Source organism: Lampris incognitus, chromosome 6, assembly GCF_029633865.1.
Source record: "Lampris incognitus isolate fLamInc1 chromosome 6, fLamInc1.hap2, whole genome shotgun sequence".
Lineage (NCBI taxonomy): Eukaryota > Metazoa > Chordata > Actinopteri > Lampriformes > Lampridae > Lampris > Lampris incognitus.
Window position 1 is genome coordinate 54,237,260 of NC_079216.1, and position 15,811 is coordinate 54,253,070.

General features: G+C 44.4%; 1 protein-coding gene across 1 annotated transcript in view; it reads left to right on the plus strand.

The window, feature by feature from the left end:
- tspan9a (tetraspanin 9a) overlaps window positions 1-15,811 on the plus strand; it is a 386,869-nt gene that overhangs the window by 111,255 nt on the left and 259,803 nt on the right. Inside the window, exon 3 of the mRNA XM_056281373.1 lies at window positions 3,357-3,416. The gene's annotated coding sequence lies outside the window, so the exon portion shown is untranslated. The remainder of the gene's footprint in view (window positions 1-3,356; window positions 3,417-15,811) is intronic.

Below are 15,811 nucleotides of genomic sequence, written 5' to 3' on the forward strand. Positions count from 1 at the left end.
TTCCTTTGCCTACCAACACAGGGATCGCCGAATCCCTGTTACCTCCGGCTTGGTCAGGCATCCCTACAGACACAACTGGCTGTGTCTGCGGGTAGGAAGCCAGATGTGGGTATGTGTCCTGGTTGCTACACTAGCACAACCTCTGGTCGGTTGGGGTGCCTATTCAGGGGGGAAGGGGAACCGGAGGAATACCATGATCCTCCTACGCGCTACATCCTCCTGGTGAAACTCCCCACTGTCAGGTGAAAAGAAGCGGCTGGTGACTCCACATGTATCGGAGGAGGCATGTGGTAGTCTGCAGCCCTCCCCAGATCAGCAGAGGGGGTGGAGCAGTGACCGGGACAGCTCAGAAGAGTGGGGTAATTGGCTGGGTACAATTGGGGGGGGAAATGGGGTAAAAAAAAAAAGGTTTGGAAGACCCATACCCCCTCTATCTCACAGATATGGAGGGAATTCTCTTGGGAAAATGTTGATTCGTTTTTTTTTTATCACGCTCAAAGTCAAGGGTAAACGTCTGAACACAAACCTACCATGCTGGAGAGAATATGGAATATTAGACGCAGACCACTCGCATATATTTTGGAAATGCCAAAAAATTTCAATGTTTTGAAAAATGGTACACAAAACTTTACAAAAGATACTGAGATACGATATCCCTATGAGCTACATGGTGCTTTATCTGTGTAATTTTACTGATGGGAATGGATGGACTATTAAGATTGTAACCCCGAAACATTTATTTTCAATATAACTTTTTACTTTTTTGTGTTTCATGTTAGGGTTTGTTTGTTGTAAAATAATGAAAATACCAACAAAAACTCAAATGGAAAAAAAACAAAACACATGCTATCATGGTCCTTAGTGAGGAGATGGTGTATTCATATAGTAAAATTCTTTTTGATACCAGCAGCACCCATTGTCTGTCTGCGAGTATGTAGCTGCAACGTCTATAATGAATAAAGGAAAACCATAGCAGCTATTGCTCATTATAAAATGGAAATTAAATGCAGTTGGCTGTACCCTTGTAAGTCATCCAATTGAGAGCTGGATGACCCCCATTGTATATGATTGGGACTCTAAATTAGCCTGCAGACGCTGCCTGAGCTGCTCATCTGAAGCGCTCCTGGAGCACCATCATTCACAACAGAGGAAAGGGCTGGGCTTTGACATCCCATGTATGTTGCGTAGTGTGTGTGTGTGTGTGTGTGTGTGTGTGTGTGTGTGTGTGTGTGCGGTTGTGGGTGTTATGGTATATGCGTTTGATCTTAGTGCTGAGCATGAGGAGGAGAGCAGCATAAGACATAAAGAGAGCTTCTCATACATATGCTACAACAAGAGGTGTGATGTTGGGGTAGGGATGGGATGTTCACTTTTTTCAGGTGTTCACTTTTTAAGGCTTCCCCCTTCATCTCACTGTGTTGTCCTTGCTTTCTGGTGCAGCGCATACGCTCCATTCCATGTTTTGTACCGAGTGAGGCTCACACCAACTTGTTAAAATCGGAGGCCTAACTCAGTGTACTGCTGGGTGATATGGAAATTATTATCAATGATGGTAGGGATCATTTCACCTTTTTTTCGCCAGGGGGACGTAGCACGTGGGAGGATCACACTATTTCCCCCAGTTCCCCCTCTCCCCCGAACAGGCATTCCAACCGACCACAGGAGGCACTAGTGCAGTGACCAGGACACATACCCACATTTGGCTTCCCACCCGCAGACACGGCCAATTGTGTCTGTAGGGATGTCCGACCAAGCCGGAGGCAACATGGGGATTTGAACTGGCGACCCCTGTGTTGGTAGGCAACGGAATAGACCGCCAGGCCACCCGGACGCTCGGCCATACAAAATTGTCCCTAGGTGTGAATGTGCCAGCCCTGTGATGGTCTGGCGGCCTGTCCAGGGTGTCTCCTCGCCTGCCGCAATCAGTAGTCCTTTGTGTGTCTCTCAAACTCTGTTGAATTCTGCAGAAAAGTGTCCGTTCGTGACATCACTGGCAGATGATTTGTTAACGTGAAAACTCACTTCCTGGATTGCCAGGTGGCTGCATTGTATGATAAAATTTGAGTAACACTGCTACATTATTTAACCGTACCTAACGTTTTCTTGCATTTTCCTACGCAGCTGCACAGCTGTACGTTGCGTTCAAATTCACATTTTTCTATACAATACAGCCTATCGGCAAACCAGGAAGTAAGTTTTCCCATTCACAGATTGTCCACCAGTAGACATAACTTTGGTGGCATTTCAGAGGCACACAGAAGACTACTCAGTATTATGGCTGCGAATAAAGTGCTGTCCCTACAACATATATACAGCGAGAGATAATGTTGAAAATCATGCCTTTTACCTGTAAGAATTCAACTGAGGTTCATCATCAAAATTATTTTGTTTGGTAATGTAAAGTATAATATCAAACCACAACTAGTTTTAAAATACTCCCTCAAATATTTTAGACCTCATTTTGTGAGAAGTATTACGTATAGGAGTAGTACCTTTCCTAGATGGCTTTTGGTCTCCATATGGTCTCCATACACCCCAGCATCATGTGAAGCACAAAATATAGCCTCTCCATGGTGAATGACCATCTGTGTGTGGTGAAGAGCCACACCCTCCTCGTGGTAATCTTGTTAACGTTGTCAGGAGACACTAGAGCAGAACATGGCGGATCTAGAGGAGTAAACCTCGATAATTAATCCTGCTATTCCTATGGGTAGCAGTAGTCCTAGGTCCATTCAGCGATAGACTGATGTTATGGACTGGAGGACATCATGGCTTTGCAGATGATCAATGCGTCTTGACAATAGAAAGGCACAAAATCTCCAGTTAGCGAAGAACCATAGAACTGCGTGTGGAGTGGCGCCCCATGCTTTAAACAAACATGCGCAACCGAAACCCTATTGGGGCATCCTGACAGATGACCTAGATGAGGAGGGCTGAGGTTTGTGAGACATTTCAGGAGTTAGTTTCAGGTTATCATTATTTTAGACAAAATTGTGTATCACAATATGACAATGTTCAACTTTCATCCACATACCATAGCATTGAAAGACTTATTGTTGCCCAGGCCTACAGTACTGACTCTGCCACAAAACTGTGGTGTTGATGGTCTGAAAATTTTCAAAACATCCTCTCGCTCGTGGGGGATACAAGCCTCGGTTTTGATATTCTTATTATTATTGTTGTTTAAGCTAGTGTGTCTCCATAAATAAGGAATTATTATTCATAGGCCAAGGTGAAATGGGGGTTTGGGGTAGATCTTATGCAGTTGTCTCAGTGACTGAAGATGAGCGGTTGAATGAATAAACAGATGGAAGTGCTTACATTGTCTGAATGTTTACTGTTTCTGTTTTTGTCAGGTTTCTGGTCTTTGCAGCCTGCGAGTGAAGCATCTCCATCTTCTCTCCCTCGGAGGAAAGGTAAGGCAGCCACTTCAGACCAGCCACCTCCATCTGCCACTACAGTCTGTTTGTGTCATGATGAAATGCAACGGGAGAACCTCTGACTCGACACAAGGGAATGAAAGCAGTTTTTCATCAAAACACCTCTTGTGAAATACGTTGTTAATCAACAAGTCACCTCAGAGTAAAGCTGCCCTTCCATCACCCAGCCACCTTTTCTGATTGTAGCCTGGGTCGTTGCATCTTTGACGTTAGTGTGGATGGAGTCTTTTTAGGGCTAATGTGTACCATGGTGGATAATCTCGTCCAGATTACAGTAACACTTCATAGACATGACGACGAATCGCTCCACCCTTAAAGTGCAAAAGCCCAGATGATAACCAGGCAGAACTTTGTACTCTGTGGTACTGGCATCAAAGTGAAGCGCCATTAAAAGGGAGAACTAATATTAGCCAGGCAGCAGATAACCTGTGCCTTGAGATCAAAGTGGGTCTGAATTTCAGGCTGTTCAATGGCGCCTGTGGTGGTAGAGGTTATAAGGGAATGGAGGGTGGAATGTAGAGTGTGTGTGTGTTTCTGAGAGAGAGAGATCTGCAATTCTATTCATGTGAACGGTTGGCTGTTCAAGAGGCTCCTTTCGAGGTGTCAGTTTCACAGCAGGGAGATCAATGATGGCGGTTTGAGGATGAAGAGGTCAAGGTTTTGTGGATCTCACATGGTGCACTCAGTCCCTGACTATACTGTATCAGGCTTGTGTGTGTGTATTTTTGCGTATGTGTCTGAGAGGGTGAGAGAGAGGGTGGATAAAGGAAACTGCGTGATGAGCGCAAATAGCATTGAAGTGCAGAGTGAGATTAAAAGCCAAATAATGTGAGCATGACATGGATGGATATGTTAGAGAAAGTGTGAGAGGCTTTATTTCTCTAAGCTATGCATGTCAAACAAGGGGAAGGATGTCAACATTTGTAAAAATATACACATCAATAGTAAATAAATGAGAACAGGAATTTCTTAGTGACTGACCTCATAGATGTAAATGATTATGAAAATATACACTTATAGCATATATAGATATATTTCAGCACATGTAAATAGGTACAGATGTCAGACAGACAAATGCACAAGGACAGAAACCACAAGACCGCCTATATACCTGTGTTACCTGCATATAGTACATCTACAAATGTGTATATGCACACACAAACATATATAAATATATATAACATATATGAATATATTAAAAAAAACATATATAAAACATAAAAATCTCCCTCATCCTTTTGGGGTGGTGTGTGTCTTCCTGAAGCTTGGGTCCTCTACCAGAGGCTTGGGAGTTTGAGGGTTCTGCACAGTATCTTAGCTGTTCCTAGGACCGCACTCTTCTGGACAAAGACCTCATATGTTGTTCCTGGAATCTGCTGGAGCCACGCTCCCAGTTTGGGTGTCACAGCCCCATGTGCTCCTATTACCACTGGGACTACTGTGGATTTCACCTTCCACACCTGATCTAGTTCTTCCTTCAGCCCTTGATATTACTCTAGCTTCTCATGCTCTTTTTTCCTCATTTTGCCATTGCTCGGGATTGCTTCATTGATCACTACTACTGTCTTCTGTTCTTTGTTGACCGCCACAATGTCTGGTTGGTTAGCCAGCACCTGCTTGTCAGTCTGGAGCTTGAAGTCCCACAGGACCTTAGCTCTGCCATTCTCAGCCACCTTTTGTGGTTTCTCCCATTTGGACTTGGGGACTGCTAGTCTGTACTCAGTACAGATATTTCTGTACACTATCCCAGCCACTTGGTAATGCCTTTCAGTGGACCCTTTCCCACCTAGCATTTTAGACCCTGCTACGAAGTGCCACACTGTCTCAGGGGCATCTTTGCACAGCCTGCATCTTGGGTCTTGTCTAGTGTGGTAGACCCCTGCCTCAACCGATGTGATCCTGAGTGCCTGTTCTTGTGCTGCTATGATCAGAGCCTCTGTGCTGTCCTTCAATCCAGCCTTTTCTAGCCACTGGTAGGATTTCTCGATATCCGCTACATTTTCTATCTGTCGATGGTACATCCCATTGAGGGAATTGATGTTCCATGATACCTCCTCTTCTTCCTCCGCACTCTCTGTCTTCTGCTGCCTGAGATACTCACTCAGAAGTTTGTCCTGGGACCCTCTTTCTCATGTACTCATGGATGTTCCTTGTTTCATCCTGGATAGTGGCTCTGACACTCAGTAACCCTTGGCCCCTATCTTTTTACTTATTGTAGAGTCTCAGGCTGCTGGACTTTGCTGTAACCCTCTGTGCATTGTGAGGCGTTTCCATGTTCTGCTATCTATGGTCTTTATCTCCTCCTTTGGCCAGCTTGTTATTCCAGCTGGGTATCAGATGACTGATAGGGTGTATGTGTTGATGGCTTGGATCTTATTCTTCCCATTGAGCTGGCTCTTCAGGAGCTGCCTCACTCTCTGGAGGTATTTGGCTGTGGCTGACCTCCTTGTTGCCTCCTCATGGTTTCCATTTGCCTGTTGAATACCCAGGTAATTATAACTGCCCTGTACATCTGTTATCTTGCCATCAGGTAATTCAACCCCTTCAGTCTTCACCACCTTTCCTCTTTTTGCCACCATTTGACCACCCTTGTCCAGTCTGAAAGACATCCTAATGTCATCACTGTGGATCAGCGAGTCACTGTCTCGCTCATTTCTGGCATACAGCTTAATGTCATCCACTTATAGGAGGTGGCTGATGGTAAATGGTTGGGTTGATCCAGCTCGGATCAACCCAACTCATGCCCACAAAGTCTGCCCGAAACCTGGGTGTCATGATTGATGACTAACTAACTTAAAGGTTCACGTGGCTTTAATTGCTCAGTCATGCCTATTTGCCCTGTACAACATCAGGAAAATTAGACCCTACCTGTCAGACCATGCAGCACGACTCCTGGTACAGGCTTTTGTAATGTCACGCATTGGATTGACTACTGCAACTCTTTACTGGCAGGTCTCCCTGCATGCACTTTCAGACCTCTGCAAATGATCCAGAATGTGGCGGTGCATCTGGTCTTCAACCAACCCAAAACAGCACATGTCACTCCGCTGTTCATATACCTCCACTAGCTCCCAGTAGCTGTCCACATCAAATTCAAAACCTTGATGCTTGCTAACAAAACAGCAACTAAAACGCTCCCGCCACTCTGAACTCACTCATTCAGGTCCACACTCAGTCCCACTCACTACGCTCTGCCAATGAAAGGCACCTGGCACTTCCACCACAACAGGGCCCTAAGAAACTAGCCAGACTCTTCTCTGCTGTAGTTCCGCGGCAGTGGAATGAGTTATCAAACTCCATTCGATCCGCTGAGTCCCTCTCCATCTTTAAGAAAAAGCTAAAGACCCAGCTCTTTCACAAACACATCCACATGTGATGGTATTAATGAAAATACAAAAAACAATCGCTTATGTGCACCCTATGCATTGTCTTTGTGCACTGCCTGTTGAAATCTATGTCCTATCAGACTTGAACCTAGTTTTTTGCCAATTACTTGCATTGTTGCCCCCTAACTAGATCCTTGCTTGTGTTGTACTAAGTCTCAGATGTATGTCGCTTTGGATAAAAGCGTCTGCTAAATGAAATTGTAACACTGTAACTCCACTTATGAACCTGTATCCATATCCACTTTTGGCGATGATATGACTGAAGGGGTTCAGGCCTATGCAGAACAGCAGCGGATCATCCATTTCCATCTCTCCCTGTCCTTTGCATCTTCCTCTGTCACGCCAACCACCTGCATGTCCTCCCTCATCACATCCATAAACCTCCTCGTTGGCCTTCCTCTTTTCCTCTTGCCTGGCAGCTCCATATTCAGCATCCTTCTCCCAATATACCCAGCATCTCTCCTCCACACATGTCCAAACCATCTCAATCTCACCTCCCTTCCTTTTCTCCAAATCTTCCAACCTGGGCTGTCCTTGTAATATATTCATTCCTAATCCTTTCCTTCTTCGTCACTCCCAACGAAAATCTTAGCATCTTCAACTCTGCCACCTCCAGCTCTGCTTCCTGTCTTTTCGTCAGGGCCACCGTCTCCAAACCATACAATATAGCTGGTCTTACTACCATCTTGTAAACCTTCCCCTTCACTCTTGCTGGTACCCTTCTGTTGCAAATCACTTCTGACACTGTGTTCCATCCACTCCACCCTGTTTCTCTTCTTCACATCTCCTCCGCACTCCCATTACTTTGAACAGTTGACCTCAAGTATTTATACTCACCCACCTTTGCCACCTGTATTCCTTGCATCCTCACCTTTCCGCTGTCCTCCCTCTTGTTCACACATAGGTATTCCGTCTTGCTCCTACTGATTTTAATTCCTCCTCTCTCCAGTGCATACCTCCACCTCTCCGGGCTCTCCTCAACCTACTCCCTACTCTCACTACAGATCACAGTCATCCGCAAACATCATAGTCCATTGGAGACTCCTGCCTGATCTCGTCCGTCAACCTGCCTATCACCAATACAAACAAGAAAGCGCTCAGAGCCGATCCTTGATGTAATCCCACCTCCACTTTGTACCCATCCATCATTTCTACCGCGTACCTCACAACTGTCACACTACCCTCATACATATCCTGCACCACTCATATACTTCTTTCACTCTTGACTTCCTCATGTAATACCACACCTCCTCTCTCGGCACCCTGTCATATTTTTTCTCTAAATCCACAAAGACACAATGTAACTTCTTCTCAACTTCTCTATACTTCTCTGTCAACACTCTCGAAGCAAACATCGGATCTGTAGCGCTCTTTCCTGGCATGAAACCATAATGCTGCTTGCTAATTGTCCAATCGCCTCTCCTCTTAACCTATCTTCCACTACTCTTTCCCATAACTTCATGATGTGGCTGATCAACTTTATACCTCTGTAGTTACTACAGCCCTGCACATCACCCTTATTCTTGAAAATCGGTATAAGTCCATTTCTTCTCCATTCTTCAGGCATCCTCTCACTTTCCAAGATTGTGTTAAACAATCTAGATAAAAACTCCACTGCCATTTCTCCTAAATATCTGCATGCCTCCACAGGTATGTCATCAGGATCAACCACCTTTCCACTCTTCATTCTCATATATACAGTTAAGGTCAAAAGTACTTATGAAATCAAACAAAACCCTTAACTTTTCCTTGGAAATGACCATAACCGAAAGTGTTTATAGTTTAATTGCTTCCAAAAGAACAAAGTCAAAATCTCCACTAAGCTTGATTAAGATATTTTACTGATGCGCTGAATTGAAACAAGAAAAAACAAAAATGACAAGGCCAAAATTATTAGCCCTCTGACAGTTAATAGTCAGTAGTGTAACCTTTCTGACTCACAACTGACAACAACCTCTTATGGTAGTTCCTAACTAGGTTGGCACATGTCTCTTGAGGGATCTTAGCCCATTCTTTCATGGCGAATTGTTCCAGCTCATCCAAATTGCATGGTTTTCGAGCATGGACATTAACCTTGAGCTCCCGCCACAGATTCTCAGTAGGATTGAGATCTGGGCTCTGAGAAGGCCACCCCAGGACCTTGATTTTGGTGTCCTTCAAAAAGTTTTGGACAAACTTGGATGTATGCTTTGGGTCACTGTCTTGCTGGATGACCCTGCAGCGACCTAAAGCTAGACTGGCAGCAGATTTCTTTACATTATCCTTCAAAATGTCAACATAATCTTCTTTTTTCATGATCCCATGCACCCATCCCAAGGTTCCCTGTGCCTGAAGCAGCAAAACAGCCCCACAGCATTATGCTCCCACCACCATGTCTAACTGTGGCAACTGTGTTTTTAGGGTTGAAGGCCTCTCCCTTCTTCGCCAAATAAAAACAGCATCCATGTGTTCAAACAGCTCAAGTTTAGGCTCATCAGACGAAAGGACAGACTTCCAAAACTCATGCCCATGTTTCAAATGTTCATTGGCAAACTTCAGTCTGGCTTTGATGTGCCGCTGTATGAGCAATGGAGTTTTTCTTGGACGATGACCTCGAAGCCTACCGTGATGAAGAGCCCTCACAACAATCTTCCTTGAAACATCAGGTCCAGAAGAGGCCAGCTCAGCAACAGTCATCTTGGCAGAGATCTGGGGATTATTGTTGACATCTCTGACTATTTTCCTCTCCGAAGTTTTTGAAATCTTGCACTTTTGACCATGTCCAGGTTTGTTTCTAACAGAATGTGTGCTTTGCAATGATGCAACGTACAGCTGTTTTAGACATTGTGAAACGCTTGGAAATGGCAGTATAGCCTTCCCACTTAAGATGAGCATCCACTATCTTCTTTCTGAGTTCCAGACTGATTTCTTTACTTTTTGGCATGATGAAATTACTTCTTACCAAGAATTTAAGAGTAGTTCCTCTCAATCAAGTGTTCAAGTGCCACTAGCCCTGTTCATTGGAGTCCCTTAAGTAAAGTTCAATGCTGATTGATTGCTCAGGTGTGGTTTTAAAGCTGATTGATTGGTCAAGTGTGTTTTGAAAGCAAAAAAATCACATGGCTGCTAATAATTTTGACCACCTCAATTTTCACTACATTTGGTAGAAAGCAAACCTGAAGATTTATTTTACATTCCAAAATGTACCAAATAGGGGCCTTGACATTGATTAATGTTTTACTATGTAAAGTTTTATGAATGATGCGATCATTGGGCAGAATTTTAGGGAAATGTTCCATGGTTCCTTGGGGGCTAATCATTTTGACCATAACTGTATATATAACACACAACAACCAAGTACAAAAAACAACAAGGAACAGAGACATTGTCAACTTATATGCTTGCATGTGTGTTGTGGATGAGAGGGGTTTTCAGTTTCATACACACACACACACACACACACACACACACACACACACACACACACACACACACACACACACACACACACACTAATGCAATGCAAGCACGTCTTATGGTCATAATGGAGCTCTCCAACTCACTCAAGCCTCTCCCGTCACACAGGGCAATGGTAGGAGGTCAAGTCTTGACTCAATAGGGGCAGGTGGGAACTGCACAATACACACTGGTCGCCACTGGAGACTTCACATGCCTTTTTTTTAATTGACTATTGATTTACAGGGCTCTGGACCTGGGAGACAATGAATTACTGCCCAGTCAAGAGGGATGTGGTATTGTTTCCAGGTTGAGGGGTCAGTATGAGACAAAGTATCATGTCTGTGGTTTAAATATTTACCACTCATTTTTATTTAAGTAGCATGGAAGTTGGGCCTTCCGAATGGGTACAATGGAGTTGACATGCATTGAATCTTGCTCCAGCAACTTTTAATTGTTTAACCTTCAAAACCCCGATAATTTCACTTTTATGATACAATGATATTATTATTGTAAGCAACATAACACCGAAATGTGGCAGCCAAATCAACCAAACAAAACAAAAAAGATTAAAACATCAAAACCAACCCCCCTGTGAAAGTTAACAACGAACTGAACATGGGAACCATAGCTAGCCTACTAAAAGAACACCGAAAAGCCCTGTCAACACTTGAGGCAAAACTAGACCGTTTTCAAGCTACAGTGTCAGACCATGTTTTGAAGATTGCTTCGCTCGAGTCCAACACCAACCTACAGGATGCGCACATGCTGGCTTTGGAAATATCTTGCGATACACTAATAGAGAACCATGTTAAGCTGCTGGACTAAGTCATCGACTTCAAGTCCCGTAGCTGGTGCAGTAATGTCAGTCGTTGGCCTGCCTGAGTCCATTGAGGGACATCATCCCTCTACTTTTTTCTCTGCGCGCTTGCAGAGGTTCTTGGTGATAGCATCCTGAATTTACCACCGGAATAAGACAGGGCTCATTCGGCACTGTCTGACCAACTGAAGCTGGGACAGAGACCAGGGCCTGTCATCATCCGGCTAAACAAGTATCAACAGACGGTAAAGATTATCTGTGAAGCCTGGACCAGGAGAGGCAAACTATAATACCGAGGCACTCCCATTGCCATCTATGAGGACTATGCTCCAGAGGTGATGGAACAGCACTAAAAATACCAACAGGTGCTCTCAGAGCTCTGCAACCTGGCCTCCAAGCCAGTCCTTCTGTTTCCTGCTAGGCTTACCATCGTAATGAAGGAGGGAGCTAGAAAAATAATTCTTCAGTTGCAGAGGCTAGAGACTAGTATATAGCATCCATCCATCCTGATGCTAACTAGCATAGGCATGTTATTGGCCCCACCGACTGTTTGCTGTACTAGCTATGCTAATTAGATAGCCACGCTTTTGTGATCTCCTATATAACATTTGCTAACCAGCCGGCCTTACTGCTAGCCACATTAGCCTGCTGCAAAATTAGCTGGCTAGCAAGATAGCCGCATTTGCTGACTGTGTGAGTCTTTGAACTGGTACCAACAGCTGGGTTTTCTCATGGGTAGCTGACCCAAGGCAATTTAATATTTTTGTTTTGATCTTCCTCTATAGATGACTTCTGAAAGACTAGACTACATTCACATGAGGTCGTTATTTTATTTACTTATTTATTATTATTATTATTATTATAATTGCTATTATTATTCTTTTTTTCACCACGTGTTTACCCACTTAGGTTCAGGCTTTCATATTAATTTCTTTTTAAAAATTTTTTTTATTTGACTTCCCCCTCAATGTTAGCTGTTCATGTTTTAAACATGCAGAACATCTTGTTTGCATCCTTTCCTCTACAGGGACATTGTCTTGTGGGTGCGTTTCTTTTTAAGCATTTTTTCTCTTTCTTTTTTTGTTTTCTTCTCAGTATATCTGTATGGTTTGATCTGGTTATCTCATGATCTTTTGTTCACTTGTTCATTCTTCTACAATCTATGGGTTTGATCACTGTTCATGTAGGGAATGAGACCCCGGAAGACAAGTTTAGTTGTAAAGCTTTGAGCTATATTGCTCAGTCATTGTTTGTATTTTGGGTGTAGCTCTAGGTAAGTTTTTTTTTCTCTCTCCCTTGGCTTCTTTCCTTTGTCTTCTTTCTCTACCTCCTCTCTCCCTCCTCAGTGCAAGAGGCTCTATGCTGTTTCAGGTCAACTCAACATCGTGTGACTTCCTAGATGGTTAATGTCGTGACGACGACAGGTAGAGGAGTGCGTCTGATTTCCTGGAATACTAAAGAATGAACAAAGCCATTAAAAATGTTAATGTCTTGGGCATCCAGGTAGCGTAGTGTTTATTCCATTTCCTACCAGCACGGGGCTCGCCGGTTCGAATCCCCATGTTACCTCTGGCTTGGTCGGGCATCCCTACGGACACAATTGGCTGTGTCTGCGGGTGGAAAGCCAGATGTGGGTATGTGTCCTGGTCACTGCACTTGCGCCTCCTCTGGTCGGTTGGGGCGCCTGTACAGGGGGGAGGGGGAACTGGGGGGAATAGCATGATCTTCCCATGCGCTTCCCATCCCCTGGCCAAACTCCTCACTGTCAGGTGAAAAGAAGTGGCTGGCGACTCCACATGTATTGGAGGAAGTATGTGGTAGTCTGCAGCCCTCCCCCAGATCGGCAGACGGGGTGGTGCAGCAACCGGGACGTCTCGGAAGAGTGGGGGTAATCGGACAGGTACAAATGGGGGGGGGGGGGGGATCCACAAAAAAAAAGTAAGGTCTTGACGCGGCTGAAACATCTTGAAGGGGACATTATATTCCTGCAGGAAACACATCTCAAAACATCTGACACCCTTCGTATTAAGTCCGTCCTTCGGATGAGACATTAAACCAAGGTCCTGACTCACTGTGGTCAATAAAGAGCCCATGGCACTTATTGCAAAGAGTAGGGGGGGTTCCCTGGAGTCCTGGCAAAATTCCCAACCTGGCTGTCTCCATCTGGCCACCTAATTATCCCTCCCATGTAATTGGCTCAATGATTCCTCCCTCCACCTCAAGCTGATGTGTGGTGAGCGTTCTGGTTCAAAATGGCTGCCGTGCATCGGGGTGCTACACATTGGTGGTGGTTGAAGTGAGTTACTCCCTTCAATGTGAAGCACTTTGGGTGTCAAGAAAAGTGCTATACAAATGCAATTATTATTATTATTATTATTATTAAGAGGGCATGGATGAGCCACTTAGCCCACACGGAGTTTTCTGATAAAGCTAGGGGGGCTGCCATTATCATTCATAAGAATGTCATGTTCAAACCAACAAATACTATACTAGATATTAATGGCCATTATGGCATAGTTTCATGCCATAATGGCCAATCGCTACATAATTATAGGTGGTGATTTCAATTTTGTTCAAGATGCAAGTCTTGGTATATTGGGAGAAGGATACTGAACATGGAGCTGCCAGGAAAAGAGTAAGGCCAAAGAGGAGGTTTATGGATGTGGTGAGGAAAGACATGCAGGTGGCTGGTGTGACAGAGGAAGACGCAGAAGACAGGAAGAAATGGAAACGGATTATCCGCTGTGGCGACCCCTAAAGGGAGCAGCCGAAAGTAGTAGTAGTAGATGCGAGTCTTGACAGGTCATCCCCTAAACAAACCACCCTACCAACATCTGCAAATATAGTGTTGAACTGTGCATCCCTATTAGGAATCTCAGATTCTTGGAGATTTGAAAACCCCCAAGGTAAAACTTTCTCCTTTTTTTCACATGTGCACCACACATTCTCACAGATTGATTTCTTTTTTTTTCTCTTTTCTTTTTTTTTTTTGCTTGATAATAATTTGTTACATCTTGTCTGTTCGTGCGAATACCATCGTATAGCTATCTCAGATCATGCCCCTTGACATCAATTTCCCTTTTGGTATAAACCCCCTTACAATATGGAAGTTCAGCTCTCACCTGCTGTTGGATAGTGACTTTAAAGACTTTGTTGCCAAACAGATTCATTCCTTTATTGAATTTAATCATACCACTGCTGTTTTTAGTGGTACTCTTGAGAGGCTCTCAAAACCTTTGTCCGAGGGCAGGTCATCTCCTATATTTCCCAAGTGAGAAAGGTTGAAAAGGCTAGGCTTTCAGAAATCACAGATGAGCTCCTCAAACTTGATGTAACATACTCCTCCACTCCCTCCCTCACCCTTATATATATTTAAATGACTTCTGTTGCATTTGGAACATAACATTTTGATGACACGCATGGTAGAGAGACAATTGAGACAATCCAAGCTACGCTTCTTTGAACAGCAGGACAAACCTGGGAGGCTCCTAGCTCAACAGACCTGTGCAGTCAGTTCTTCCTGATTAAATGACAGAATCAAATCACCTGGGGCGTCCGGGTAGCATAGTGTTCTATTCCGTTACCTACCAACACGGGATCGCTGGTTCGAATCCCCGTGTTACCTCCGGCTTGGTCGGGCGTCCCTACAGACACAATTAGCCATGTATGCAGGTGGGAAGCCGGATTTGGGTATGTGTCCTGATCGCTGCACTAGCACCTCCTCTGGTCGGTTGGGGCACCTGTTCAGGGGGGAGATGGAACAGCGTGATCCTACAACGCGCTACGTCCTCCTGGTGAAACTCCTCACTGTCAGGTGAAAAGAAGCGGCTGGCGACTCCACATGTATTGGAGGAAGCATGTGGTAGTGTGTAGCCCTCCTCGGATCGGCAGAGGGAGTGGAGCAGCAACCAGGAAGGCTCGGAAGAGTGGAATAATTGGCCAGATATAACTGGGGAGAAAAGGGGGGATCCGAAAAAAAAGAATGAAATCACCCAGTGGTAGTGTTATCTCTGATCCGATTGAAATTAATGTGTATCTCTGAACACTAGACCAACTTCTACACCTTTGAATGCCCCTCGATCTCCACAATGATCCCAATTCCCTTGACTCATTGCCATACCCCAAAATTTACAAAATCATTGCCAGGGAATTAGATTGCCCCATTTCCACCCTCGAGATACAGGAAGCCATCAAATCAGTGCAAAACGGGAAGTCCCCAGGCCCAGACAGTTTCACAGTTGAATTGTACAAGGCGTATTCCCAATATTAATCCCAATTCTAGCAAGGATGTACAATGATTCCTTTCCTGAAGGTAAATGGACTGCATATATACAGTATTGTTCTAGTGTACCGACCACTCAAAGCATTTTACAATGTATGCCTCACATTCACCCATCCGCACACTAGTTCATACACTGATGGCAGAGGCTGCCATGCAAGGCATCAACCTGCTCATCAGGAGCAGTTGGTGGCTCATTATCTTGCTCAAGGACATTTCAACATGCTCTCAGGAGGAGCCGGGGATCAAACCAGCGACCTTCCAATTATTACATGACCCGCTGTACCTCATGAGCCATGTCGCCTATTACCAGTGACTTTGTCTATGGCTTTTCTTTGCTTTGAAAGAAATATTAGGACCATACTTCCTGCAGTAGCTACAGACCAGTTTCACTTTTAAATGTAGATCGTAAGATACTGGCCAAAATCGTGTCCCTCCGCCTCCAACATGT